This window comes from Heptranchias perlo, unplaced genomic scaffold (genome assembly GCF_035084215.1).
Source record: "Heptranchias perlo isolate sHepPer1 unplaced genomic scaffold, sHepPer1.hap1 HAP1_SCAFFOLD_60, whole genome shotgun sequence".
Taxonomy (NCBI): Eukaryota; Metazoa; Chordata; class Chondrichthyes; order Hexanchiformes; family Hexanchidae; genus Heptranchias; species Heptranchias perlo.
The window spans coordinates 3,138,735-3,165,974 of NW_027139623.1; the positions used below are offsets into that span (position 1 = coordinate 3,138,735).

At 44.5% G+C, this 27,240-nt stretch overlaps 1 long non-coding RNA gene across 1 annotated transcript; it reads left to right on the top strand.

Annotated features, from left to right (window-relative positions):
* The first annotated feature begins 12,157 nt into the window (after positions 1–12,157).
* LOC137316814 (uncharacterized) lies at positions 12,158–20,809 on the top strand. Its single transcript, XR_010961607.1, has 3 exons — positions 12,158–12,404; positions 12,781–12,867; positions 19,781–20,809. It is a non-coding gene; the product is annotated as an uncharacterized lncRNA (long non-coding RNA).
* Positions 20,810–27,240: the final 6,431 nt, after the last annotated feature.

The window sequence follows — 27,240 nt, forward strand, 5'->3', positions numbered from 1 at the left end:
TTGTGCAGACTGAGCTACACAACAGACACCAGCCCAAAAATCTCTGTGTCAGATTGAAAGATACAGTATCAATTCCATTAGTGCAGATTGAGCTTCACATTATATATGGTCCAACATTCGAATACATTATCGTACTGAAAGATACAGTATAAATCCTATTCATGTTGACTAAGCTACACATTGCAAACCAGTCCAATAATCTGATCAACTCATGCTGAAAGGTACGGCATCAATACCATTATTGCAGACTGAGTTATTCCTTACACACATGTCCAAATACAGCACACAGTGTCAGACTGAAAGATACAGTATCAATCCCATTAATGCAGACTGAACTACACATTAAATACCAGTCCAAAAATCACACAGTGTCAGCTTGAAAGATAAAGTATCAATTCCACTAGCCCAGACTGAGCTACACAATAAATACCAGTCCAATAATTTCACAGTAAGGTATTGAAATGTACATTATCATTTAAAATAGTCTTCACAGAAATTAAGATATAATCCTACATCAAAACTCACAAACATTGTTTGATTAAAACAAAATCCAAAAGTGTATCCATAATTACAAATTAACGCTAGACAAAGGACCATGCATACATTCATGTATTAAAGACACAGTTTCATGCAACATACTGCAACCTGAAATAAAAATACAGAACGAATCCAGACTTGCACTTTGTCCCAGAGATTGAGTTACAGAATGAATCCCACGCTGAGATATAATACCAGAGACTGACTGCAACAGAATGAATCCCACACTCACAGGCAGCACCAGAGACTGACAGATACAGAATGAATCCCACACTCACACACAGCACCAGAGACTGACAGATTCAGAATGAATCCCACACTCACACACAGTACCAGAGACTGACAGATTCAGAATGAATCCCACACTCACACACAGTACCTGAGACTGACAGATACAGAGTAAATCCTACATTCACACACAGTACCAAAGACTGACAAATTCAGAATTAATCCCTCACTCACACACAGTACCAGAGACTGACAGATACAGAGTAAATCCCACACTCACATAAAGTACCGGAGACTGACAGATATATTATGAATTTCACACTCACACACAGTACCTGAGTCTGACAGATACAGAGTTAATCCTAAATTCACACACAGTACCAGAGACTGACAGATTCAGAATTAGTCCCACAATCACACACAGTACCAGAGAATGACAGATACAGAGTAAATCCCACACTCACATACAGTACCGGAGACTGACAGATACAGAGTAAATCCCACACTCACATGCAGTACTGGAGACTGACAGATATATTATGAATCTCACACTCACGCACAGTACCACAGACTGACAGGTTCAGAATAAATCCCACACTCACACACTGTACCGGAGACTGACAGATGTAGAATCAATCTCACACTCACACACAGTACCAGAGACTGAAGAGAGAGAATTAATCTCAAACTCACAGACAGTGCTGGAGACTGACAGATAAAGAATGAATATACAGTCTGACATCTACTGGCCGTAAGGGAGAACTGTAACAGAGTGGAACAAATTCACATTGTCTGTCGTTGTGAAAGATTCAGGACAAAGTGCAATGTGAGGAAATAGTTTCTCTCTGTAACTTCTACTCTCGTATTTTTTCATATTTTGACAGTGAAATATTAAGACAATTGATTCAGAATAAAGTTTTTGTTTTACTCATTCGATAGTTGTGAATTTGCCCCATTATATTTCACTGTACATTGCGCAATATTTCTGTCTGATTTCTCAGGACACGATTTATATTAATACAAATAAACCGAACTGAAACAGAAATAAAAACTGAGCACAAAGCTGGAAGTTTTAATCGCGACCGTGAAAGGGATAAAATAGAGAGAAAAAAATACCAAAAATGCTGGAAAGACTCAGCAGGTCCGGCAGCATCTGTGGAGAAGGGAAGCTCGGGTTAACGGTTCAGGACTATGACCTTTCTATAGATCAGACATAATTTAAATAAGGAACGGGAATCAGCAGAGGGAAAGACTTCAGAAAATCAATTAATTTCACTGAATCCGGGCAATTGTGTCCAATATCCACAGTACAGATCAGGGGAAATAATAATACAAAGGGACAGAGTTAAATTCAACATTATGGGGGATATAAATGAGCTTTAAAAGTATTTTTTCAAATGTAAATTAGACCCGTTTGTGTTTTGGAAACACTATCCCTCTGAACAGCATCAAATTCGGTTCCAGTCTTGGTGTTTCTGAATTAAGCGAACTGGGATTCAAACCTGTTGGAATTAACTGTTTGGAAGGCAGCTCTGCTCACCATTATAGCGCCTTAGTTCACTCAGAGGGAGAAATAGAGTGTTTCTGTGGAGTTTGGGTTTTGAGTTTCTGGCACTTTAATCACAGACAATAAATAGTTCCCAAACACCAGCCCCTGAACAGACACAACAAGCTGGTGGAATTTCTCATTTATAAATATTAAATAAGGAAACGGCCAGGAAGATTTCACAAGAACAATTGGGGAAGCAAAGAGGAACTACGAAATTAAATTATCAAGGAATATCAAAAGAAATAGTAAATTATTCTCCAGACGCATAAATAAAACAGGGAAAATCAGAATAGCTTCAGTGCCACCAAGAAATGCACAAAATAAACTCACAGGTAACGTAAGTGAAATGGCAGAAATGTTAAATGATTACTTTGCCTCAGTATTTACCCGGGAGATTAACAGGGTGAACATGATATTAGAGGAAGAGGTCAATAAAGATATCAAGACATTTAAGTTAGAAAGGGTGGTTAAACTCCTGGTCCAGATGGATTCCATCTGCACATATTAAATGAAGCAAGGAAAGGGATAGCAGAGGCACTGTTACATATTTTGAAAAAATCATCACAAAAAAGGAATAGTGCCAGAGGACTGGATGACAGTTAATGTGATTCTTATATTTTAAAACAAGAGATTGAACAAGTCCAGGGAACTATAGACCAGTTAACTAAAGGTCGGTGGTAGGAGTGATCATGGAATTCTTTACTCAATGAAGCAGTAAAAAAACATCTGAAAACCGAAAATATAATAAAGAATAGTCAGCACGGATTTCAGAAAGGGAAGGTTTAACAGTTTGGCAGAAGGTTTGACAGTTTAAATTACAGTTCAACATAACTTATCTGCTTCTCAATTCTATTCCTCGAGAAATAAACTTCTGTTTGCTTTCTGTGGCCTTATCAACTTGTGTTGCTACTTTTAATGATTTGTCAATCTGTACCCCTAAATCCCTTTGCTCTTCTACCCCATTGAGACTCTTATTTTCCAAGCAGTATGTGGCCTCCTTATTCCCCCGAGCAAAACGCACCACCTCACACCTTTCTATATTGAAATTCAATGGCCATTTCCACGGCCTTTCAGCAAGCTTATCAATTCTTCTTGCATTTTGTCGCAGTCTTCCTCAGTATAGACAATACCCCCAAAATTAATTACAAGAATTAAACACAGCATTACAACTAACGTTTGTTCTAACAAAATGTACTTGCAGCTCGTCTCCATTGCCAGTTTTTCTGAATCCCACCCGTGCAATATAATGTGAAGAATGAGTTTATCTTCTGTCCCTCTCTCATCTGTAAACTTCAATGACCCGGGGTTTGGGGACATCTACTGGCCGGAAGCAGAACTGCAACAGTTCGGAACAAATTGCTGAAACCGGACAATGTGCAGTGTGAGCGTGTTTGTGATTGGTGGCAGGTATTAAATCTGATTGGATATCTGAAGAAACCAATCAGACAGTTTCAGTTAATAATTATTGTGACATCACTTCCCATGACCCAATCACAATCATTGCCTTCCCCCATCCCTCATTACCATAGGGCTGTGGGGCTGCCTATTTAATCCGAGCTCGGAGAGGATTTGGGTCATTTCTGGGTCTGAAATTGAGTTTGAAAATGCCTGAGGACAAGAAAGCAGCTCCCAAGAAGGGCGCCAAGAAAACCTTGAGTAAAGCACCAGCCAAGGGCGGCAAGAAGCGGAGAAAGTCGAGGAAGGAGAGTTACTCCATCTACGTCTACAAAGTGATGAAGCAGGTTCACCCCGACACCGGCATCTCCTCCAAGGCCATGAGCATCATGAACTCCTTTGTGAACGATATTTTCGAGCGCATCGCGGGTGAGGCTTCCCGCCTGGCCCATTATAATAAACGGCACACCATCAGCTCCCGGGAGATCCAGACGGCCGTGCGCCTGCTGCTGCCCGGGGAACTGGCCAAGCACGCCGTGTCGGAAGGGACAAAGGCGGTGACTAAGTACACCAGCTCCAAGTAAAACTCAACAATGCACTGAAAAAAAACAAACACAAAGGCTCTTTTAAGAGCCACCCACAGTCTCTCTGAAGACGCTGTACCGCCACCTCTGTATGGAATCATTTTACTGTAGATAGTTTGATACTAACTGTCTCTCTATAACTCTTGTGCTTTTGTAATTTCTCTTGAAATCTGGAAGATTCTCATAATCACTGCCCGGTATAATCTGTGTGTCGCTTTTTTATTTAGTCCCAATAACTAAAAACATGTCCCTGATCCTCTCATTCCCGTTCATTTTCCACCCCTTCCCCCGCATCTGCCCCTTCAGAGCCGTTTTAAGGCGGTGGATTAGACTTCAGTCATTTCTTTCTCCTTTTCACGCTTGTTTGTTCATTATTCGGGAATATCACTTTCAGAACCGCAATCCTTTGTAAAGCAGCAACCCTGAAAGGGAATTCACACCGAGGACAGAATAGTCGAAAGGATCTGTCACTGTTCGACTTCTTACACCAGGAGTCTCGGCTCCGGTTTCGATCGCGCTGCAGCTCCTGTGAACAGGGATCAATCCACAATCTGTGGTTTGTTACTTTTACAAAGATTGAGCTGGAATCTGTCCCGTTACAAAATGGGACTTTATTCCCGCCGGATTGAAAGCGAACGGTGAAAGAAGGCGGATTTTAACCGGATTGTAAAAGATTCTGGAAGTTGTGACGGGAAATGTGGAAAAACAGAGTAAAAGGAGAGAAATTATTCAACCTTTGTCTTAAGGCGACATTATTTACTGAATCCGCTTCTTGTGTTACAAATATATTGGCGGGCTTTTCAAATTTGAAAAAAACGGTTCACTTCGGGATTTTCCGCCTTTTCTCATTGCCGGCTGTTGATTGGTGAATAAAACAGCTCTCTGATTGGTCTGTGCGTTCAACCAATGAGATTGAGAACAGATGGACCAATCACAATTGCCCCCACTGTACTCCTCCAGAGGGTATAAGATGGGCGAGTGCGGGAGGATTTCTTCATTCTTTGTGAAAGTGTTTGTGAGATTGTGGAAATGTCTGGAAGAGGAAAAACCGGCGGTAAAGCTCGGGTCAAGGCCAAGTCTCGCTCATCCCGGGCCGGACTGCAGTTCCCTGTGGGCCGTGTTCACAGGCTCCTGCGAAAGGGGAACTACGCTGAACGTGTGGGTGCCGGTGCCCCGGTCTATCTGGCTGCTGTGCTCGAGTATCTGACGGCTGAAATCCTCGAGCTGGCCGGCAACGCGGCCCGGGACAACAAGAAGACGCGCATCATCCCCAGACACCTGCAGCTGGCCATCCGCAACGACGAGGAGCTCAACAAGCTGCTGGGACGGGTGACCATCGCTCAGGGCGGGGTGCTGCCCAATATCCAGGCCGTGCTGCTGCCGAAGAAAACCAGCACTGTGAGCTCCAAGAGCAAATAAAGCGGCCAAGATTTAATCTGATGTGGAGATGCCGGTGATGGACTGGGGTTGACAATTGTAAACAATTTTACAACACCAAGTTATAGTCCAGCAATTTTATTTTAAATTCACAAGCTAGGAAGGAGAAAATCTCCGAAAGCTTGTGAATTTAAAATAAAATTGCTGGACTATAACTTGGTGTTGTATAATTGTTTACAAGATTTAATCTGATAACCCAAAGGCTCTTTTCAGAGCCACCCACTGTATCTGTGAAAGGGCTGGTTACTGTCTGTAGGATCAGGGCTTAATTTGATAAGGACTTGATTCCGATTCTGGAAACGAACAATAATTTCTAAAATATAAATGATCCATATCGGTCTGTTGCAGTACTCGCCTCCGGACCGCAGATGTCGCCAACCTCCAATAGATTGAAATTTGCAGTTTGTCTGGTGAATGAGACGAAATACCGGAACCGTCAGAATTGTCAACTGGGTGGGTGGGATAGAGAAATACCAGGGTCGCTTTTTATTACAGTTCCGTCGTCGGATAACACTGGTAGAGTGTTGTTATTTTACCCAGATTTGTACAAGAGATGCTGACTAATGTGCTGTTTATTGTATCAGCGATTGCTGAATTAAGAATGTGAGTGAAATTTGTGTTTGGATGTGAGTGAGGTATTTATTCTGTCCCTGTCCGTCTGAAATCAGCTCCCTCCTCTTTATACATTTCCCATTTAAGCAAATTTCTCACGGCCCTGCCATTTCAACCCAGGAGATCACAGCTCTTTCCATCGCCGATGTGGTGGCTCTGAAAAGAGCCTTTGTTGCACTTGGTGCTGAAGCCGGGTCGGGTTTAGGCGCGCTCCCCGCGGATGCGGCGGGCCAGCTGGATGTCTTTGGGCATGATGGTGACTCGCTTGGCGTGGATGGCGCACAGGTTGGTGTCCTCAAACAGCCCCACCAGGTAAGCCTCGCTGGCCTCCTGCAGGGCCATGACGGCCGAGCTCTGGAAGCGCAGGTCTGTCTTGAAGTCCTGAGCGATCTCTCGCACCAGGCGCTGGAAGGGCAGTTTGCGGATCAGCAGCTCGGTGGATTTCTGGTAGCGGCGGATCTCCCTCAGAGCCACAGTGCCGGGTCTGTAGCGATGAGGCTTCTTCACTCCGCCCGTGGCTGGAGCGCTCTTCCTCGCCGCTTTGGTAGCCAACTGTTTGCGAGGAGCTTTCCCGCCGGTCGATTTACGCGCCGTCTGCTTGGTCCTGGCCATTTTCCGAACAGATCTCAACACAACCTGAGACACAAAGACTGTTAATACGGACTGCGCTCTGGGGCCGCCTTTTAAAGTGTCTAAGAGGATCCGCCCCTGGCCTCTGATTGGCTTCAGTCCCACACCCAGTCAGGGAGGGATCGCCCCTGGACGATGATTGAACCGAGCTCAGTCAGTCAGACCGAAACGGCGGGAGATATTGGGCCCCAATTGGCTGAGCTGAAATTAATCTTCAATTTCAAAAAGCCCGCCAATTTCAGAGCATCAAATAACAGTTTCAAGAAAATCTCATTTCCCTCCAGCAATTTCAGAATCTCTCTCTTTATAATCTCGAATATTTCCTCGCCCTCAGCTCAAATCTCAGGCTGTTTCACATTCCGGTTCATTCTCTGATCTGTCTGTAAACGGGCGGGAATAAAGCCCCGGTCATTGCTTTCCGTAACGGGACAAAGTCCAGCTTCAATTTCAAAAATCCCGCCAGTTCCGGCCCGGTGAACCGCTCCTCAAACAGAAACTTCACATCGAACTGATAATTGAATGAGGGCAGGAAATAAAGACCGAGCAGAGAGGACACAGCGGGAGAGGGAGTGAGGCGGGATTTTACTCTGAGCGGAGAATGTAATGTCTGGGGAAAGAGTCTGCATCCCCGCCTGTTCATTTATACCGTGAAAGCGGGAATTCCGCTCCTTCTCTCGGGATGGCCGAGAACCCGGGCCGTTGTTTCTGATCTCCCTGTACCGAGTGTTGGGGAATCTCCCTATACTAATTAAATATCAGAAACTGATTCCCCATCCCGAGATCTTTCCTCTCCCCGTTCCCAGGTCAGTGCTCTCTCTGTGAGGCGGTGGGCGGCTCTTAGAAGAGCCTTTGTTTTGTGTCCGGTTTGAAAGGGTCGAGTTGTTCAGCCGCCGAATCCATAAAGAGTGCGGCCCTGCCGTTTCAGAGCGTACACCACATCCATGGCAGTGACCGTCTTGCGCTTGGCGTGTTCAGTGTAGGTGACCGCGTCCCTGATCACATTCTCCAGAAAAACCTTCAGCACCCCGCGGGTTTCCTCGTAGATCAGACCCGAGATCCGCTTGACACCGCCACGGCGAGCCAGGCGGCGGATGGCTGGTTTGGTGATCCCCTGGATGTTATCACGAAGCACTTTACGGTGCCGCTTGGCTCCGCCTTTGCCCAGTCCTTTGCCTCCTTTACCTCTGCCAGACATGATTATTCTTCACTCAAATCGCTGCTGAATGAATAACAAACTTATGCTGCTTCCGTTTTTATGCAGCCTGCCCCGACCTGACTGAAACAGGCACAGGGTAAGAGAGGGAGGGGAGGAGACAGAGTTAGATATTAAACAGGGAGGGGAGGAGACAGAGTGAGAGATCAGAGAGGGGAGGAAAGATTCAGAGTGACGGACAGAGCGGAGAGCGGCCTCTGATCTTCCAGCTCCACCTCCAGCTTTCTCCGCCCGCCAATTTCAAACCGTTTATCGATAATAGAACCGAAACACAGCGCTCCGCACAAACCCTTACAGACTCGGGCTTCATATTCAAGGATTTCCAGAAACCCGGAGCTTTTCAATAAGCCCCGTTACAATTAACAGTCAGTAATATTCCTGCCTAAATACAGTCCCTTCTATAACAAGTCAACCCGCCTCCTTCCATTTCAGTCCCAGACCCGATTCGATCTCCCCACACATCCCCTCCCAGACGGGTTCAGCAGTTTACAAACACTTTATTCCAGCTGATTTGGAGAATCTCATGTGTTGGGGTTTGAATTGTGATAGCGGCGGATCTCCGCCAGTTTTACCCTGTCACCGACTCTCGCCCTGAATCTGGAAGAAAAAATGAACTGTGACTGGAGCCGAACACACGCCAGTTCCAGTGAGGACCGGCCCGGACATCCCATTCTCTCTATTTTATTTCAGACAGTGGGGGTGGGGCAGGGATAGCGAATATCAGCGAGTCACCAGGACCCTGGGTTTATTTGAAATGATTTCTATCTGAAATCTGAGCCCGGCCCCGGGACAGGAATCATCTGATTCCGTGATCAGCTCTTTTCTGAGAGACGTGGGTGGCTCTGAGAAGAGCCGTTGGGGTCAGATGGTCACAAGTTGCACTTGATTTTTTACTTCTTTTTGCCCGCTGCTTTCTTAAGCTTTGCTGACTTCGGCTTGGGCTTGGCCCTCGGTTTTTCCACCTTCTTCGCCTTCGCCTTCACTGTCTTGGGGGTCTTGGGCTTCTTAGCCGCCGCTTTCTTCTTAATTGGTGATTTCGCCGCCTTTTTCGTGGTCGATTTCTTGACCGCTGGTTTCTTGGCCGTTAATTTCTTGAACGCTGTTTTTTTGGCCGCTGGTTTCTTTCCGGGAGATTTCTTCGTCACTTGTTTCTTCACCTTCTTTTCCATTTTTGCCTGGGTTTCCTTCTTAGCGACTCTGAAGGAGCCCGAGGCGCCCGTGCCCTTGATCTGCACCAGGGAGCCTTTTTCCACATTTCTCTTGATACTTAATATGATCTGGGACCGGAGCTTCTCCACATCCAGGCCTTTGGTAGCCAGAACCTACTTTATCGCAGCCAGGGATATCCCCTTGCGATCCTTGCAATCCCCCACAATCTTGAGGATCTGTTCGCCCAACTTGGGTCGGGGAACCGCCTTCTTCTTCTTGGGAGCCTTGGGTGGAGCGGCGGCGGCAGGAGGTGCCGTTTCGGCGGCTGCAGTGTCTGTCATGTCCGGGACTCTGTCGAAAATCTCTCTGACAGTCAGAGCTGGGTCAGAAATGAAACGAGAGGCGGCGGCACAGAGCAACTGAAAGGCACAGAGCGGACGGGGCGGAGACATCCTGCTGTCAGCTCCCGGCCCCTCCAGCCTCTCTGTGTTTCTCTCTCCTCTTGAACTCCCCGATTCCAATTCAAATCGGGCACTCCAGAGTCGCAGACTAGCCCCTCCCCATCAGTAACACCGGTATGTTTGCTGTCGAAAAACTTTCACCGGAATTAAAAGCACCAGTTTCGATTTAAACCCGTTTCATTGCTGCACTGATCGCGCTCTCTCACCCGATCGCTGACATGATCTCCGTTTTTCGGCTGAAATCTTGAATTGAATTCAAACTTTACCTTAAATTTCCACTTGGGAGCTCGGCAGGGGAGGAGAACGTTCCTTTGACAGGGATTTTTTTTAATTTTACTCAAAATAGACTTGGAAATCCGGCGATGAGACCGGCCACACAAACACAGTGACATTAATCTAACCCGCCCGCCCCTTTAACACACTCTCTCTGACACAATGTTCACATCTTCACATTCACAGGACAAACTGTTCGCCAGATTGACAATTCCCGGGACAGGCTTTCCTCCCCGCTCGGCCTGTGCTGCAGATTCTCGGGGGTTAGTTGTCGTTTCCCAGCTCAGTAATTGTTAAACACTCTGAGGCCGGCGCTCCTCACAGTGTCTGATCCCCAGATTCAGGGACAGGAGCCAATCACAGCTGTGGATCTGATTATCCATATCTGGTTTTACAGGATTATATTATTCACACTCAGCAATATGTTTGGTTGAGACGATAATACAAATTATCCGCTCTGGGCTCCTCCAGTCTCTCTGTCTTTCTTTCCCTCCTCCTAAACTGACTGACAGACAAAAGTAACTGGTGTCCGATCCGTCCCATTCTCAACACCCAGAGACGGCCAGTTACTGAATAAATTCAACCTTCATAGGCAGTACAGTTTCAGACAGTTACAGGCTGTTTCTCTCCACCTTTCCTTACTGGACTGGAGACTGATAAATGCACCGTCAGACCGGCTCATACATAATAGAAGGGACAGTGACCGTCTCACCAACAGCACCGGAGGTCTGTTCACAGACACAGAATCAGTCTTTACCTTCCAACAGGGTGTTCATAACACTATCCCGCTTTCATGTACAGCGCTAGAGATAGAGAAATACAGACGGACAGATAAAGAGACAGACAGAGACAGGCACACAGACAAAGTATCATTCTCACACTTCCTCTCAGTGTGTCCGTTTCACACTCAGCAAACAGTATCCCACCTTCGTGTACAGCGCTAGAGAGATACAGACAGGCAGAGTATCAGCCATACGCTTCCCATCAATGTCTCTGTATCACGCTCAGCTGCAGTATTCCACCTTCATATGTTGTACAAAAGAGAGAGAGAAACTGACCTGCAATGTCCCGTTTTCACCCAGTAACAAATTGGAAAATTCTCCATTCCAATTGCCATTCCAAGCTGGAGTGACAGAAGATGCAGTCTCATCTCTCACTGATATTATTTCAGAGACAGACACATTATTAATCCCACTCTCAGGGACAGTGTCAAGCATTTAACCCTCTCTTGCATGTTGTACCATCTGCAATTTTGCAGCTCCGGGCCCTTCTGTATTTCACTCAGTGACCGAGAGTTTCACTCCGATTGAAATAAACTGGGACTGTTGCAGTCAGATATTAATCCTACACGGTCCCAGCAAATACACCGACTCCCACTTTCCTCCCATGTTTCTCCAGGATTGGTTCGAGGAATCCGGCCTCCAGTTTCGGAGTCACACGTCACTGTTTCAGTAAAGGGGCCAAGAATGAACAGAACCAATTGGCTCATTTCACAGCCGCCCACTTTATCACTGAAAGACTCTTTACCATCAAAAGATACCGAGAGAAACAGCAGGGATGGAAACATCTCGTTTAATAGTTGGAGATTGTAAAGTCAGTCTGGATTCCAGCGTTTGGCACTGGTGGAATCCCATCTATTTCCCATTCTGGTGCCTGTTCCTGCACTGCCTGTGGACCCCATTCCCTCTGACCTTTCCCCCAGACCCACTTCCTTTGCTCAGACTCGGAAAAATTCCAATTGGGGAAAGTTTCCATCGATTTTTGTATTGGGAATTAAACCAGATATCTGCGCATGCGTGACTCAGCCCCGCCCCCAGCGCTGATTCATGGGGAACAGAAGAGCGCATGCGCGCTGCCCTCCCCCAGCTCGGCCTGTGGGCGCCATTCCCTCAGTGAGCGGAAGAAGATGGTTTAAAACAGCCGGGAATGGAGAGATCACGGCCCCCGGGGGAAGGGAGCAAAGAGCAGCCTCGTTACAGCAGCTCATCGCTTCGGGACCGTGTCCGCAGATGGGCTCAGAGATCGGCATTGAGTCCGGGGGAAGGTCAGGGGGAGTCCGGGGGCTGTTTGTAAGAGGCGGAGTGGATCAGGAACTGGTCCCGGAACATGGAGTGAGCGGGGGAAGGGAGAGGTCATTCTCGGGCTGTGTGTGTACAGGGTGTGTCCAGGGGAAGGGAGACAGAATGGGAAGAACCTGCTATTTAAAATCATTGCTGCTTTCTCTCCCCAAATCAGTGGTGAATGGTCCTGGTTCAGTTCCAGTCTCACCCTGTCACTGGACAGTGAACAGTCAGGATGTGAGGAGTTACACAAACAGTATCTATACCAGGCATCAGGTGAGAAGTGTGAAGGACACATTTTAAACAGCGGTTGTTTGGTTTCGGGTGAACGGCTAGTCCCATGGGAGAGGAGTTGAGAAACCTGACCGGTACAAAGGTCCCTGCCCCATCGGGTGGTCCCATTCACGGATCAGTGCAGGGGTTGGGTTATGGCTGGATGTCACTAAATTGTTATAAAATCGTCCAACACACCGGGTGTGCAGAAGCTGAGTGCTGCAGTACTGCAGTGGAGTCAGACATTGACACTGTTTGTATCACTGGTTTTCATTTGTGGATATTCAAAATGATCATTAACAGAGATATTAAACTGATCACTTTTGTATTTTCTACCTCACCTGTTCCTGAGTAACAAGAGATAATTTTCTTTCTACAGGCAAATCCGAGAAGGATCCAGAATAAATGTGATGTTTCCTCCACCCGAGGCACTGGAAACAGTGCAGCCAGCTCCTTCTCACACACAGTAAGTACATTATCACTCACAGAGCACAGAGACACAGACAGGTCATCAGTTCCACAGTCTCAGAGAGCAGAAGTAGTCAGTCCCACAGTGATCTTAAATTCCAGAGACACATTTTCAATCCAACCATTAAACAGAGCAGGTGAAGTAGATACTGTTCCATTTCCCCCAAACTCAGTCCCGCTGACAGGGAAATACAAAAATCCCAGTCAAAATCACACTCTCAGATTGAAAGGCACTGTGTCAATCTCACAATAGGGCAACATTAAATACCAGATAGAAATTACACATGGTACCCGATTGAAAGGCACAGAATGAATCCCAATAATGTAGCCTGAGATTCCAATTGAATACCACCCCACAACTCACACATGTGAGTTTAATACATGCAGTATCCATTCGATTAATGTATCATGAGGTACAAACTGCAGACATGTCCAGAACTCATGTAGAGTATCAGACTGAGAAATGCTGTGACAGTGCAACCTGAGAAACAAATTAGAAACCAGTTTATAATACACTCATAGTATGAGATGTAAAGATACAGTACCAATTCTATTAGTGCACACTGAGATACACATTACATACCAGTCCAAAAATCTCATACAATATTAGACTGAAAGACACAGTATCGATTACAATAGAACAGACTGAGCTACACATTATACACCAATTCAAAAATCACTATCAGTTTGAAATATATATTATCATTCACAATAGTACACAAAAAAATTGATTTAATAGTAGTCCAAAAAGCACACAAATTATCTGATTAAAAACCTCCAGCACGAAATCCTAACGTTTATCCATATTTATCAATAAAATGAGAAAAACTATTTAAACATGAAGATATTAAAGCTACAGTATTGAACACCGTAATGTAATCTGAGAGAATAATTACAGACAGATACAGAATAAATCCCATCCTCATGTATGGTACCACAGTTGACAGAGAATGAATCCCACACTCACATAATGTACCAGAAACTGGCAGATAAAGTATGAATCCCACACTCACACAGCATCAGAGACTGCATATATCGAATGAATCGCAAACTCAAACACACTACTGACAAGATACACAATGAATCCCACACAGTATCACGGACTGAGAGATACAAAATGAATCTCACAGTCATCTACATTAGTGCAGGCTGAGTTACAAATTAGGGACCAGTCCACAAATCTCAGTGTCAGATTGAAAGATACAGTACCAATTCCATTAGTGCAGACTGAGCTACATATTAATTACCAATACAAAAGACCAATGCAGATTCAGACTGAAATATACAGTATTCCATTGATGCAGACTGAGCTGCACATTGTATATAAGTTCAAAAATGTCACCATATCAGTTTGGAAGATACACTAAATCACAATTGTGTTCACATTGATGCAGATTTAATAGTAGCCAAAAAGTGCAGTGATTCTCTGATTATAACCAACAGCCTCACATTTTAAAGTATATAATTATCTACCACTTAAACACTGGGAAAAATTATTTATACATTTAGGTATTAAAGATACAGGTTTGAACGCCATGCTGTAAACTGAGATACAAATTAGATACAGATAAAGAATGAATCTCATACTCAGATCCAGTGCCAGAGACTGACATACAGAATGAATCCCTCACTCATACAATGTACCACTGACTGACAGATACAGAACGAATCCCACACTCACACACTGTAGCACAGACTGACAGATACAGTATATATATCACTCATATACAGTATCAGAGATTGATGGAAATGGAATGAATGTCTCACTCACATACAGCACCAGACACTGACAGATATGGAATTAATCCCAAATTCACACACGGTGCCAGAGACTGACAGGAACAGAATGAACCTCATTCAGATACAGTACAAGGGACTGACATATATAGAATGAATCCCACACTCACACAAAGTACCACAGGCTGACAGAATCAGAATGAATCACTAAGTCAAATCACTGCAGACTGAGTTACACATAACATGCCAGTCCAAAAATCTTAGTGTCAGATTGAAAGATAATGTATCAATTTCATTAGTGCAGACTGAGCCAAACATTATATAGCAGTCCAACACTGTCAGACCTTATCAGACTCAAAGATACAACATCAATTCCATTAGCATGTACTGAGCTACATGTTACACACCAGTCCAAAAATCTCATACAGTAACAGACTGATAGATACATTATCAATTCTATTAGTGCAGGCTGAGCTATATATTACATTCCAGTCCAAAAATCTCACAGTGTCAGACTGAGATACAGAATTAATTCCATTATTATAGACTGAGCTACACATTATATACCAGTTAAATAATTTCACCATGGACAGATTGAAAGGTACATTATCATTCACAACAGAGTTCAGAGATGAAGATGTAATACTACTCCAAAACTCACACACATTGTTTGATTAAAGAAAATCCAAAAGTGTATCAATATTTACAAATTAAACACTTGATAAAAAACTATATATCCTTTAAAGTATTAAAGATATAGTTTCATATATAATAATATAAACCGAAATAAGAATACAGAATGAATCCAGACTTGCACATTGTCTCATAGACTGAATTATAGAATGAAACCCAGACTGAGATAAATTAGCTGAGACTGACAGATACAGAATGTATCCTAAACTCATATACAGTATCAGAGACTGACAGATACAGAATAAACCCCACATTTGCATGCAGCACCAGAGACAGACAGAAACAGAATGAATCCCACACTCACATACAGTACCAGAGACAGACAGATACAGAATAAACCCCATACTCATGTACAGTACCAGATACAGACAGGTACAGAATAAACCCCACACTTATATACAGCACCAGAGACAGACAGAAGCAGAATAAACCTGACATTCGCATACAGTACCCGTTACAGACCGATACAGAATAAACCTCACACACGTACAGTACCACAGACTGACAGGCACAGAATGAATCCCACAATCACACACAGTACCAGAGACTGACAGATACAGAATAACCCTCATTCATATACAGTACCAGAAACATTCAAATAAAGAATAAACCCCACACTCATTTGCAGTACCAGAGACAGACAGATACAGAATGAATCCCAAATTCACATACAGTACCAGAGACTGACAGATACAGAATGAATCCCAAATTCACACAAGGTACCAGAGACTGACATGTACTGAATAAACCCCACATTCACATACAGCACCAGAGACTGACAGAGACAGACAGATACAGAATGAATCCCAAATTCATACACAGTAACAGAGACTGACATATACTGAATAGACCCCACATTCAAACAGTACCAGAGACAGAGAGACACAGAACAAAAAACACACTCATTTCCAGTATCAGAGACAGACAGATACTGAAAAACTCCAAACTCATGTACAGTGAGACTGACAGACACAGAATAAACCCCACACAGGTACAGTACCACAGACTGACAGGCACAGAATGAATCCCACACTCACACAGTACCAGAGACTGACAGATGCAGAATAAACCCCACACTCATGTACAGTATCTGAGACTGACAGAAACAGAATAAACCCCACACTCACACACAGCACCAGAGACTGATAGGCACAGAATGAATCCCACACTCACACACAGTACCAGAGACTGACAGATACAGAATAAACCCCACACTCATATGCAGCACCAGAGACTGACAGATGGAGAATAAACCCCACACTCACACACAGCACCAGAGACTGACAGATACAGTATATACCCCCCACTCATATGCAGCACCAGAGACTGACAGATAGAGAATAAACCCCACACTCATATGCAGCACCAGAGACAGACAGATACAGTATATACCCCCCACTCATATGCAGCACCAGAGACTGACAGATACAGAATAAACCCCACACTCATATACAGTACCAGAGACTGACAGATACGGAATGTGTGAATTTGGGATTCACAGTATCAGAGACAGACAGATACAGAATAAACCCCAAACACATCTACAGTATCAGAGACACACAATTACAGAATAAACCCCACACTGACACACAGTTCCAGAGACTGACAGATACAGAATAAACCTCACACTCATGTACAGTATCAGAGACTGACTTATACAGAATGAATCTTATACTCACACACAGTACCAGAGACTGACAGATACAGAATAAAGCCCAACCTCATATACTGTACCAGAGACAGATAAATACAAAATAAACAACAAACACATCGACAGTATCGGAGATAGATGGATGCAGAATAAATCCCACACTGACACACAGTACCAGAGACAGACATAGACAGAATAAACCCCACACTCATATACAGTACCAGAGACTGATAAATACAGAATAAACCCCACACTCACACACAGTACCAGAGACAGACAGATACAGAATGAAAGCTGCACTCACACACAGCACCAGAGACAGACAGATACAGAATAAAACCGACACTCACACACAGTACCAGAGACTGACAGATACAGAATAAACCCCACACTCACACACAGTACCAGAGACAGACAGGCACAGAATAAACCCCACACTCATACACAGTACCAGAGACTGAAAAATACTGAATAAACACCAAACTTTTGTACAGTATCAGAGACTGACAGATACAGAATAAACCCCACAATCATGTAAAGTGCCAGGAAAAATTGTTTGGTTCGTGAGTGTCTGTAAATGAAGGAAACATGGTGTCTGGTAAGGGAGTGTCTATACATGAAGGAAAAACGGTGAAGGGTCAGGGAATATCTATAAATGAAAGAGAAATGGTGACAGGTCAGGGATTGTCCATGAATGAAGGTGAAATGGTTTCTGGTAAGGGAGTATTATAAATGGGAGAAGACATGGTGACAGGTCAGGGAGTGTCTAAAAATGAAGGCGAAATGGTGACGGGTTACGGAGTGTCCATAAAGGAGGGAGAAATGGTGACAGGAGGCAGAGTCTGTAAATGATGGAGAAATCGTGACTGGTCAGGGGGTGTCTGTAAATGGAGGAGGAATGTTGACTGGTCCGGGAGTGTCTGTAAATGAAGGAGAATTGTTGACAGGTCAGGTCGTGTCCATATCTGAAGGAGAAACAGTGATGGGTCAGGGAGCGTCTATTAATGAAGGGAAATGCTGACGGGTCAGGGAGAGTTTGTAAATGAAGGAGAAATGCTGAAGGGTCAGAGAGCGTCTATAAATGTAGGAGAAATTGTGTTTGATCAGAGAATGTCTGAAAATGAAGGCGAAATGGTGACTGGTCAGGGGGTTTCTGTAAATGAAGGAGGAATTGTGATTGGTCAGGGGGTGTCTGTAAATGAAGGCGAAATGGTGACTGGTCAGGGGGTGTCTGTAAATGAAGGAGGAATGATGATTGGTCAGGGAGTGTTGTAAATGAAGGCGAAATGGTGACTGGTCAGGGAGAGTCTGTAAATGAAGGAGGAATGGTGATTGGTCAGGGAGTGTCTGTAAATGAAGGCGAAATGGTGACTGGTCAGGGAGAGTCTGTAAATGAAGGAGGAATGGTAATTGGTCCGGGAGTGTCTGTAAATGAAGGCGAAATGGTGACTGGTCAGGGGGTGTCTGTAAATGAAGGAGAAATGGTGACTGGTCAGGGGGTGTCTGTAAATGAAGGAGAAATGGTGACTGGTCAGGGGGTGTCTGTAAATGAAGGAGGAATGGTGATTGGTCAGGGGGTGTCTGTAAATGAAGAAGGAATGGTGATTGGTCCGGGAGTGCTTGTAAATGAAGGCGAAATGGTGACTGGTCAGGGGGTGTCTGTAAATGAAGGAGGAATGGTGATTGGTCCTGGAGTGTCTGTAAATGAAGCAGGAATGGTGATTGGTCCGGGAGTGTCTGTAAATGAAGCAGGAATGGTGATTGGTCAGGGGGTGTCTGTAAATGAAGGAGGAATGGTGATTGGTCAGGGGGTGTCTGTAAATGAAGGAGAAATGGTGATTGGTCAGGGGGTGTCTGTAAATGAAGGCGAAATGGTGATTGGTCAGGGGGTGTCTGTAAATGAAGGAGGAATGGTGATTGGTCAGGGGGTGTCTGTAAATGAAGGAGGAACGGTGATTGGTCCGGGAGTGTCTGTAAATGAAGGCGAAATGGTGACTGTCAGGGAGAGTCGGTAAATGAAGGAGGAACGGTGATTGGTCAGGGAGTGTCTGTAAATGCAGGAGAATTGTTGACAGGTCAGGTCGTGTCGATATCTGAAGGACAAAAAGTGATGGGTCAGGGAGTGTCTATTAATGAAGGGACATGCTGACGGGTCAGGGAGAGTTTGCAAATGAAGGAGAAATGCTGAAGTGTCAGGGAGCGTCTATAAATGTAGGAGAAATTGTGTTTGATCAGGGAGTGTCTGAAAATGAAGGAGAAATTGTGATAGGTCAAGGAAAATCTTTAAATGAAGGAGAAATGGTGACTGGTCAGGGAGAGTCTGTCGCCAAAATTGGGAGATATCACAGATGGACGGCATACAGGCAGCTATGGGGAGGGACATTGTGTGGAAATGAGGGGCAGAGCATATACACACAGCCAGAGTCAGCATATTCAGGAGAGGAGAGGGGAATCAGTGAGTGTAGAACTGAATCCAACCAGAGTCAGCAACTTCAGGGGAGGAGAGGGAGGGGAACCAGTGAGTGTAGAACTGAACCCAGTCAGAGTCAGCACCTTCAGGGGAGGAGAGGGAGGGGAACCACTGAGTGTAGAACTGAACCCAGTCACAGTCGGGATCTTCAGGAGAGAGAGAAAACTTAAATAGAAGGAAAAATGTTGGAGGTGGTGCGATGGGTTTGGGTTTCAGCAGAGGGAGGAGGGTGAGTGTGTGGGACGGGGATTTACAGTTTGGGGGAATGAGCGGGAAGAATGTTCTATTGAAACTAGAATTGCCTGTTCTGAATTTCTATCCTGTATTCACAGTGAGGACTTTTGTTATCTCCTTTTACAGGGTATTAGAAGGGGCGGATTTGCAGACGAGAAACTCAAACCAAACATCACGTCAAGATCTGACTCCATTCACCAGCACCTGAAGATTATCGGCCTTAAAATGTCGGACAAATGTTGTTCTGTTCTATCTGTGGGAAAAGATTTCAAACATCACTGTGACTGGAATAGCAGCGAGACACACACACCCGATTGAGAGTGTTCCAGTGCACTGACTGTGGGAAGAGCTTTCACCAGTTACACAGCCTGAAAAAAAACATCACACCATTCACAGTGGGGAGAAACGAGACACGTGTTCTCTGTGCAGACGAGACTTCTACTGATCTCCAACGTGGAGAGAGAGAAGGACACCCGCACCATGGAGAAACCGTGGAAATGTGGGGACTGTGGGAGGGGATTCAGTTACTCATCCCGGCTGGAAACTCATCGACGCAGACACACTGGAGAGAGGCCGTTCACCTGCTCCGTGTGTGGGAGTGGATTCACTCAGTCATCCCACCTCATTGAACATCAACTTGTTCACACTGATAAGAGACTTTTTAAATGTTCTGTCTGTGAGAAGAGCTTTAAAAGAAAAAGTGATCTGCTGACACACCAACGCACTCACACTGGGGAGACGCCGATCACCTGCTCCGTGTGTGGGAGCGGATTCACTCAGTCATCCCACCTCATTGAACATTAACTTGTTCACACTGATAAGAGACTTTTTAAATGTTCTGTCTGTGAGAAAAGCTTTAAAAGTAAAAGTGATCTGCTGACACACCAACGGGTCCACACTGGGGAGAGGCCGTTCACCTGCTCCGTGTGTGGGAAGAGTTTCACTCGATCATCCCACCTGCTGAGTCACCAGCGGGATCACATGTGATTCCAGGAGTTGGATTCTGCTGTTATTCCTGCTGTTAATCACATCCAGGACTGAACCGTGTTCATTCTGACAGTTGGGGTTTGTTTTTGATGTTAATAATCCCTTTAACTGGGCTGGAGTTTAGTATTCTGTACAAGTGTCAAATGAATCAGCTTTCTTTCAAACAAAGTGTTTCTCGTCCTTCATATCTTGATTATAAGAATCATAGAAGTTTGCAACATGGAAACAGGCCCTTCGGCCCAACATGTCCATGTCGCCCAGTTTATACCACTAAGCTAGTCCCAGATGCCTGCACTTGGCCCATATCCCTCTATACCCATCTTACCCATGTAACTGTCCAAATGCTTTTTAAAAGACAAATTTGTACCCGCCTCTACTACTGCCTCTGGCAGCTCGTTCCAGACACTCACCACCCTTTGAGTGAAAAAATTGCCCCTCTGGACCCTTTTTTATCTCTCCCCTCTCACCTTAAATCTATGCGCCCTCGTTATAGACTCCCCTACCTTTGGGAATAGATTTTGACTATCTACCTTATCTATGCCCCTCATTATTTTATAGACTTCTGTAAGATCACCCCTAAACCTCCTACTCTCCAGGGAAAACAGTCTCAGTCTATCCAACCTCTCCCTATAAGTCAAACCATCAAGTCCCGGTAGCATCCTAGTAAATCTTTTCTGCACTCTTTCTAATTTGAGGACTTATGATGAAGTGTGTGGAATCCTGAGTTCCTTCACCTTTTCAAAAGATGGATCTACAAGATGTCCAAGTCTGACAGGACAGAAAATTGTATTATATCACAGGGTCCACTTCAATCAGCCTGAGCAGGTTTCCAATACACTTGTGTGAAAAAGAGATTCCTAATTTCAATCCTAGACGCCCTAGCTCTAAATTTAAGGTTATGTCCTCTTGTTCTGGATTCCCCCACTGGAGAAAATAGTTTCTATTTCTACCCTATCGAGCCCCTTTATAATTTTAAATCCCTGGATCAGATCACCCTTCAAACTTCTAAACTCAAGTGAATGCAAACCAAGTTTATCCAGCCCGAGTATCATTCTGGTGAATCTGCACTGTCCCCCCTCCAAGGCCAATATATCCTTGGTGAGGATCAGTACTCCAGAGGGGCTCTGACCAAGACTCTGTAGAATTGAAGCATCACTTCCTTCCCTTTGTATTCCAGCCCTGGAGATAAAGGCCATTAATCTGTGATTGCTTTTTGTATCTGTGCACTAGACTTTGGTGATTTGTGTACAAGGACACCCAAATCTCTTTGCTCCTCCACCGTTCCCAATCTCTCACTTTAAGAAAATACTCCAATGTTTCCTTTTTGCATCCAAATTGAATGATCTCACTCTTCCCCACATTGAACTCCATCTGCCGCAGTTTGTCCATTCACTTAAACAGTCCCTTTGTAACTTCCTGCTCCCATCTGCATCACTTACTGTGCCTCATAACTTTGTGTCATCTGGAAACTTGGATCTACAACTCTCTATTCCTTCATCCAATTTATTGATAAATATGGTGAAAAGCTGAGGCCCCAGTGCAGATCCCTGGGAACACCACTTGTCATATCCCACCAATCAAAGAACTTTCCCTTTATCCCTACTCTCTTCTCCGACCTCCCAATCAATTACAACCCATGTCACAAGGTCACTTTCAATTGTGTGCATTTTATTTATTCTATTAATCTCTTGTGCTGAACCTTATCAAATGCCTTCTGGAAGTCCACATAGACAACATCCATAGACACTCCCCTGTCCACCTTGTTGGTTTCCTCAACAAATTCAGCTAAATTAGTCAGACATGACCTACCCTTCACAAATCCAAGTTGACTCTCTTTGACCAGCTCAATTTGTGTCTCATGATAGATTTCAGTAAGTTCCCCACAACCGACGTTAAAATGACAGGTCTGTATTGTCCTGCTTTCTCCCTCCCTCCTTTTTTAAATAACGGAGTGACATTTTCAACATTTATATCCAAAGGCACAATTCCTGAGTCCAGAGAGCTTTGGGAAATTATAACTAATGCATCTCTAATTTCCCCAACTGTTTCCTTTAATACGATGGGGTGGATACCGTCAGGTCCGAGAGCAGTCTCCGTGGAGGGGGGTTATCACCTTTTACCTGAATACACCGATATTTTCGCCCACATTCATGTCAGTGTTTGGCGAACACTGTCTGATGTCTTTCACACACCTGCAGAAGCTTGGGGTCAGAGACGGAGGGGGTAATTTCACCTTCACTGCTTGGGCGGTAAACTGACGGAGCAGAAATTAAAATCGGGCCGGTTCTTTCAGCGGGGGGGGGGGGGGAGGGGGGGGGATCCGCTCGACCAGTTCAGCCCCCAGCGATGGTGAAAATTTCCCTCCACGTGTTGTGAACCGGTGCAGTTTGAGACAATGGACCAACTTGTGGGCTTCGAAGATTGATATTAGGGCGGAGGTCAGGAAAAGTGTGGCCGATTTTAACTATCCCCGCCTGGCGGAAATGGGGTGGTAGAGGCGAGTAAATGGTGTCAGGTCACTTACCGCCCCTTTAACGTTGGAGTTCCTGCCTCCACCACCGTGGGTCGGGTCCTGAGAAGAGCGGCCGGAGCAACACCCACCTGTTTCCGGGTCAGACCACGTGTAATATGTAAATCAGAGTATTATGACGTATCTGGGACAGTATTTAAATTTGGTGACGAATGGGAGGAGGAGCCGCCCTATCGATGGGCATTGAGTGATCCAGAACACTGAGAAGTTTATTTTTAACTTATATTTTTTGGAGTAAGGATGAGCCGGAGAGCTTTCCCTTGGCCTGCTGAGGCCGTGAGAAATCTCCCGGCCCCTGATCGTCTCAGAAATGTATCAGGAGGTTTCCTTATTGATCTGTGTAACCAGGCCCAGCCTCATGTCCCATTAAACTCCCTGCAGTGAGTAAACATTGCTGCCCAGCAGCTCAGAGAGGAAACGATCTCCGGAACTCCCCACTGGAGTTTGAAATTACATTAATATTTTACCAGTTAGTAACGGTCCGGGTGTTGGTCCATTATTATTCTGTTCTGGTCAAAACAAATGTCCCAATGAACAGGACGCTGTCTGACCCTGACAGCTCACCCTCAGTCCATCCCACCGGGCAGGCTGTATGATGGGAAATAATCATCAATCGAAAAGGAGGATTTGATTTTATTCATTTCAGGATTAAACATTTAATATTGAAATCATATTATTTCCAGACTAATAACAGCAAATAATTTCATGTTAGAATCACATCTTGTCGGGTAAAATATAATTCCTGTCTGCTTTTTTCCAAATTTATTTCAAGTATTCGATTGATATCAGTTACTTTAGTGAACTCATTGATGTCAATAGATAGTAAAATCAAGCGCGGTGAATAACGGGCGCCCGATCCGCTACCGCCCGTCTTAGGCCACCGCCAAACGTGAAACTCTAATTGACTCTAATTAACTTTTTATTTAATTTCGGATGGAAAGACTTCAGACGTTTCTATGATTTAACTAATGTAACAATTAGATTCAGTGGGTATTTCACCCCGTTCTTCAGCTCCTCTCTGAATTTAGTCTGGGTCACAGCATAAATACACGTGTTGGTGCAGGAACTGAGAAGTTGAAGCATGAATCCGGCTGACTCAATGTCACTGACCGTATAGAACTGGGCGTCTGTTATACGCAGAGAGATAAAATAAAAAACTTCTGCGCTCCATAACAATATAAAACTGCCTGATATACAGAAGAGTAAAATAATGGATTTCCTTCGGTTCTCCATCTCTGGATCATTGTGATTCTCTCCATTGCTGCGGCCCCGGAGTCCCCTGCGGACTCTATTGGCCGCTAAAACGTGCCTGGCGGTGAGAACATTGAACAGTAAAATCAGAATGAATGGGAGACAAGGCATTAATGCAAGATTAAACAAGTCAAACGCAGCAAATGTGGGTGAAGTGAAAAATGTAGGTTTGAAGACACAACCCCGGGGTACATTGTCCATTATATATTCCGGGTCTACTGCAAAGTACCAGGGAATGCTTAGTAAACAGCTCAGCGCACTCACCACCCCGATAACAACAGCCGCTGTTTTCTCGGTGCAATATTTTGTTTTCAGCTTCTGACAACAAATGGCCACAAATCGATCAAAGGTGAAAACCACTGTGAACCAGACAGAGGCCGCCGTGGCTGTTAGAATCAGGAAGAAAATGAAACGACACACGGGGGTAATGGTCAAGAATGAAACTGGGAAATAAATATCAGCAATGCGCCACATTATGACATCAGTGATAACGACCAGGAGATCGGCCGCCGCCATTCCCACCAGGTAGCGAGTGATACATTTGGAGAGTCCGCACTTCCCTCGGGACAGGATCACAATCGCCACCAAGTTAACTGTAAGAGAGAGAAACAGAAGCAGAGAAATTACTGTTCAGACCTGGAGACAAAGCAGCAGTTTGAGAGGATCAGGGTGAAATTTCCAGCTTTGTTGCTGCATCAAACGGTGGGAACTGATTTACTGACCTGGGCAGCGCTTTCGGACAGAGAAATGTTTTTAAATACAATGATCAATAAGGAATTGGGAAATTGATACAGAAAGTTAACAAAGTGAGCATCGGATCCACTGGAGGAGCCGAGTGAGGGGGCAGTGCCGGTGGGAAAGTGGGAGGTGTTTTACTGAGTGGGAATCCAACGGGTGAAATCCAGATTTGGGCTCCTGATGGACGGGAAAGTGAGCGAGGGTCGGGAAGGTAAGGGGACAGGGGGAGGTGCTGCTGATTTGTTGCTCTGGGTTGAGAGAGCTGACAGGGGCCAGCTCAAAACGGGAAAGACCGAGATCCGAGTCGGTGAGTTTGAAACTTCGAATACGCATGGAAAAGGCAGCTGGAGGCGGAGCCAGTGATTGAAATTGGGAGGGAGACAAAGAAAATTGACACGTCGGAGGGGAGGGGAGTCAGGAGCAGTTGGTTTGGGAAAGAGGATAAACAGAAGCAACAGATTAGATGAGAGTGGGAGGAGAGGCGGGGATTCACAGGGAGAGACTGCAACAGAATGTTAGGGGAAATCAAGTCTACAGGTCTCAGTAACACAAAGCAATTTACAAATTCAACTTTTAACGTCCGTGGTTATTGGTGTCAGGGAACAGCTCGTTGGTTACATAATGTTTCAATAAATTTACTTTTCACATTCAATTGCAATTAAACTCGAATGTATTCTTTAAGTTAGCCTCGTTCTTTATTGAACTAAGTTGACATATAGCTTCCAGAGTATAGTATCCTAATAAATCAATGCGATCAAGAAATCACTGATTTTATTATTTAAATACATTTCAATTATGTTTATATATTCAATCAGTAAACAAGTAAAAGGAACATTCACATAAACAGACTGAGGACCTGATAGCGATAAACACACCCGGAGAGAGTACAATAAAACTCTCACAATCTGACAACATCCTGATAACACTTTCAATTCACATTTCATCTTCATAATTATACTGGAAGTTTCAGCAGTTCATTCCGATGAATTATTCTCAACGCTGCCGTTCCCCCTCTCTCCACATCTCATTCTCTTTGTTTGTGTGACTTTCTCTGTCTCTTTCTCTCCCGTCCCTTCTCCACCTCCCTTCTCGTTTTCCTTCTCAGTCGCGTTCTCGATCGTTCCTCTCTGTCTCTCCGCACTCTCTCTACTCTCTTTCTCAATGTCGCTTTTCACACCCGAGTAAATCCTAACATCCTGCGCCTGCTTTCTCTTCACCAGCCCCGTGTTCCAACGATCCTATTCTTAATGTCAGTTTGTTCAATGGTGAAGCCTCTGTGAACAGTTTAATGTTTCTACAGATCATTCAAGTCTCCACCTGTTCACCTACACTGTTCACTTCATCTACAATGTAAGGAATAAAGAGAATCGAATGCCTCTTCCAGACACACCTCACAATAATTGAAATTCCTTCTCCTGAATTACAAAGTACAGCGTTAGATGGCGGCATTGTTCAATTAACAAAACGCCAACATCACCGCTGCTGCAAAAAATCTACAGATAAATAGAAGGGCTCATGATTCCAACAGATAAAGTGCAAACTGATACAAAATAACCTCAAAACATTGCATTTTACAGTGAATTCATCGACAGTGAAGCAGAGAATGAGATGTGAAAGAATCAGCAGCAAACTCAGTTCAGTAACCAGAACTCTGGAGCTTCTTCAGATACACACACAATGAAATAATATTTCATAAGAGTGATAACTAATAAATACATTGAAATCCCAGTTAAACTGAACCATGTTATTGTGGGGGGAGGACATTGCGCTGCCTCCTTGTAACACTGAGACCGTGAGCTGTCTCATTATCAATCACTGAAAACACATTGATGAAAAAAATTCCAGGTCAGATTAGTTCCACAACATGAAACTGTTAACAGCTCCTGATGGTCTGATACCAGCTCTTAGCCCTGACATCTGATTCCAATAATTCAAGTGCAGAGAATAATCGAGTAACAAAGCCAGGGTTGGATAAACAAAGTTCACTATAGATACAATGCAATTGCTACAGGTCCGACCGTTTGAAGCGTCGACCATTACTCCACAATAAATTCAGTGCACAGAATAATTCAGTAACAAT